General features: G+C 44.6%; 1 non-coding gene across 1 annotated transcript; it reads left to right on the forward strand.

The window, feature by feature from the left end:
- Nucleotides 1-2,783: 2,783 nt before the first annotated feature.
- On the forward strand, nt 2,784-2,898 carry trnal-caa (transfer RNA leucine (anticodon CAA)). The gene is made up of 2 exons: nt 2,784-2,821; nt 2,853-2,898. It is a non-coding gene; the product is annotated as a tRNA-Leu (tRNA).
- The last annotated feature ends 1,129 nt before the right edge of the window (nt 2,899-4,027 follow it).

The following is a 4,027-nucleotide window of genomic DNA, read 5'->3' on the forward strand; positions in this document are numbered from 1 at the left end:
CCACTGCCAGGTCTCAGATTCAAACCGAGGTTGCTGTGGCCACAACACAGAGTACTAACCAGAATACGATCACAGCACCGCATGAGTTTGCTGGTGTGCAACAAGCAATAACTACAGTGGCAGAGGATATGTTAGGAACAGCACCAGATCGACAACTGGAACACTGTAATGTGGAGATTCACAGAGGGCTGGAATCTGCAATTACAATGCTACCAGGGACTGTGGAGATTCCATCAATGATTATATTGAAGACTGAGATTGATAGATTTCTACGAAATATCAAAGACTCTGTGTGCAGTGCTGGCTCTTGTTGAAATGTACCTTTCAATAGTAATCTAGTTTAACATTGGATATTTCATCAGCTCCCTCACACAAGGAAGTAACCATTGCTGCATACAACCATATAATCCCAGTTCCTGGGCCCAGAACCAGGGAAACTCAGTGAACCAGCCACGAAGATATAACCGGAAATGGGGATGGCAATGAGCGTGCAGACGTACGCTGTGATAATAGATAACAGGATAGTCTGTGCAATATGAGCCAAGACAATGTGACAAAATCGAGATAGAGCCACGGAGATGATGTGCAGAAGGATGAGAGATACAGTGGTGAATCAGACAGTGACCAGGGGGATACAGATAGAAGTGATGGAATTGGTGAGTGCGCGGTCCTTCTATGGCCATAGAGGCGCGTGAAATGCCGAGTCTGTGGGCTCCACCCTCACCCGGAGCAGCTTCTATTGACATGGGGCAGGGATTATTGGGACCTCAAGCTGTATGAAAAGATGCACAGCAATTTTAATCTGAGGCAAAATGGTTTTTGGAAGCTCAGTTATTTGTGGATTGAGTGAGGATCTGTCCATGAAAATGTCACAATTAGAATGAAAAATGCTGCAAATATTCAACTCGTCGAGAGAGAAATCTGTGCTGGGAGAAATAGAGTTAACGTTTTTGCTCTCTTACTCTTGTCATACGGCTGACTCTGCACTGGGTTGAACTGTGGGAAGGGCTTTTTTTGGCTCATTTCATATTATTCAATTTCATGCAAACATGCACAGGTCACTGAAGTCATCTAAACTTGTGAAAAATATCGGTAATATATGATGTTGTGATTCGGCTCGAGTTTACCTCAGGTTATGGAGGAAAAGCAGGAAAGCGGAGTTGACATTTATCAGATCAGCAGCGATCTCATTGAATGGCTGAACAGACTCGATCAGGTGAATTGTAGCTTCCTGACGACAAATGGCAGTGAAACTCACTGCGTCACAAAGGGGAGACAATTGAATTGAAGTAGCGACTGTGATTATCTTTGCTGGTTGTGTACCTTGTGAATGTTACCCTCACTGCTGATGTCCCTGCTAACAACACAACACAAAGGTGAGTAGCCTGACTGAGCAGTGACAGCTAAGGCACCTTTCCCCTCTTTAAGCGGCTGGAATATGGACCCTGATGTTCTCGGGGTCAGGAACTGTCATTGAAAGGATTGCAGACAGAGCTGCACTGCCTTTGCATTGTCACCATCAGGGAAAATAAAACTGGATTCCCTGACCGGGAATCGAACCCGGGCTGTGGCAGTGAAAGTGCCGATCCTAACCACTAGACCACCATGGATAGCGAGAGACCTGTGTGCATCGTAATTGCAAAACTCCTGGCTTTTTTTTTCTTTCTACAACAGTTGTTTATCCTGCAAAATGACTGAATCATCACGTTTTTATGGCACAGAAAGAGGCTCAACATCCCAGTTTCCAGCCTTTGCCCATAGCTTTGTGTGTTACGAGACGATGGACCGGCCGTTTGAGATGTTCACGTTCCCTTGGGGAAGTGGACCACATTTTCACCTTCAGAAGGTAACACATGACATATTTCCCAAAAGGTGACAAAGGCCTCAGCAGAAACCAAGCCCCAGAAAGTAGGATTTCACCCATTTGGGTTATATTGTCCCATTTCACACTTCAAAACCAGAATCTGACTACAGCAAAGAAATAAAGCATTCGGCCGCTCCCCTCTCCGTGTTGCTCCCCCATTGTTTCCTTGTCAACCTACAGTTTATAATACCTCACCTCACCTCACTGCTGGCCTGTGGGGGAAATGACATTGGCATAATTTCAGACGATGTGAAAGTGCTCCTTTTGATATTGGATGCCGCAGTTGTACAAACATTCTCCTCTCCTCCAGTTAGAAGTAAACTCATGACCGGTGCTTTACATGACCATTGCTTTCAACACTGCGCTATAGAGTGAAGACTGTGCCCTGTAAGGTAGGGTTTCATTCATTAGAAACTGCAATGTAATAGATGGCAGGGTAGTCTGTGCAGTATAAACCAAGACAATGTGACAACACCGTGATGGAGCCAAGGGGATCATGTGCAGAAGGATGAGAGACACAATGCTGAATCAGGCAGTGACCAGGGTGAGAGAGATATAAGTCTTCCCTCGCAGTCTGCTGATTAGGGTTCAGTGCCTTCACTGCCGTGGCGTGTTCATGGTTAAAATTTGCAATCATAACTGTGAAATATTGACTGACCTTTAGAAGTAGAATTACGCCATAGACCAGGCGGTGTCACTTCAATCTACATCCCAGTTCTACATCAGCAATGTCAGCTACAATTGCCTGACATGCAATTGTTTAAGACAAGAACAAGGTGGAGGTTGGGAAAAGTGAAGGGCAACGGTGGTTTGTGAGAGGTGACTGTGGGCCTAATGGAGCCAGACTCAGTGTGGGTGCTGAAGACTGGCTTTTCCTGTTTACCCTGGTATACAGATCACTCTGGAGCAGCCAAGGTGTGTCAGGATGGCCAAGTGGTCTAAGGCGCCAGACTCAAGGAATAGACTCTTTCCCCTGCAAAGCTGGCTGTTCTGGTCTCCACCTGGAGGCGTGGGTTCTAATCCCACTTCTGACAATGACTGCTTCTTTGTTTGTTGTCCTTTGCAAATATCACTGAGGTTCGGTATCCCGATGGGATCTACCTGTTTTTAAGCAAAATTTGCTCTGGTCAGTTTTGCAGCTTTATATTAACATGATGCAGTTTTGGAGGAGAAGGAGACAACTCAGCCCATCAAGTCTGCTCTGCTATTAAATGAGCAGATAATCCTGACCTGATAATCCTGAACTGCACTTTCTTGGATTTCTCAGTAACCTCTGATACCCTTGCTGCTGAAAATCAATCGAACTCAGCCTTAAATGCACTTTGTGGCCCAGCTCTGACAATCCTCTTCTGTAAAAGAACCCACTAATTCACAACCATCTGAGAGAATAAACTTCACCTTGACTTTGCCTTAAATGTGCGACCTCCATTCTGATATTAAACACTCCCTTCCCAAATGGTCCCAGGAGGGAACGAACCTTTCTTCATCCAATCCGTTACATCGCCAATAACACCTGTATGTTTCGATAAAGATCATTTTTGTAGTACTGTTTCTGAGCTAATGAAAGTGATGTATTTCAATGTTTCTACCCATTTAATTCACCTCTGATGTGAAACTCTCACTGATTGTGATAGAGATTATCATTATCACTAAAGAGGCAGTGTTGGCCAAGGTAACAGGGCTAACAGTAGACATGGGGGTCTCTTAGCCCTGATTAACTGCATCCCAGGATACTAAAAGGGGCGATGGGGGACATAGCAAATGCACCAGTAATTATTTACCACAATTCACTGGACTCTGGGGTGGATCCCGCAGATTGATAACAGCCAATGTGACGTCACTGTTTAAAAAAGGAAATAGGCAAAAAGCCGGTAACTTTGGTCCAGTTAGCTTAACTTCAGCACTGAGGAAAATTATTGAATCTATGTTCAAGGAAGAGATAGCAAGACAGCTGGATATAAATTGTCCCACTGATGTTCATGAGTTCATGAAGGGTAGGTCCTGCTGAATTAATTTGGTGAAATTCTTTGAGGACATTACCTGCAATGTGGACAATGGGGTACCTGTGGATGTGGTGTATTTTGATTTCCAGAAGGCAAGTGACAAGGTGCCACATCAAAGGCTGCTACATCAGATAAAGTTGCACCATATTACAGGTAATGT

The sequence above is a fragment of the Stegostoma tigrinum genome, chromosome 11 (assembly GCF_030684315.1).
Source record: "Stegostoma tigrinum isolate sSteTig4 chromosome 11, sSteTig4.hap1, whole genome shotgun sequence".
Classification (NCBI taxonomy): Eukaryota; Metazoa; Chordata; class Chondrichthyes; order Orectolobiformes; family Stegostomatidae; genus Stegostoma; species Stegostoma tigrinum.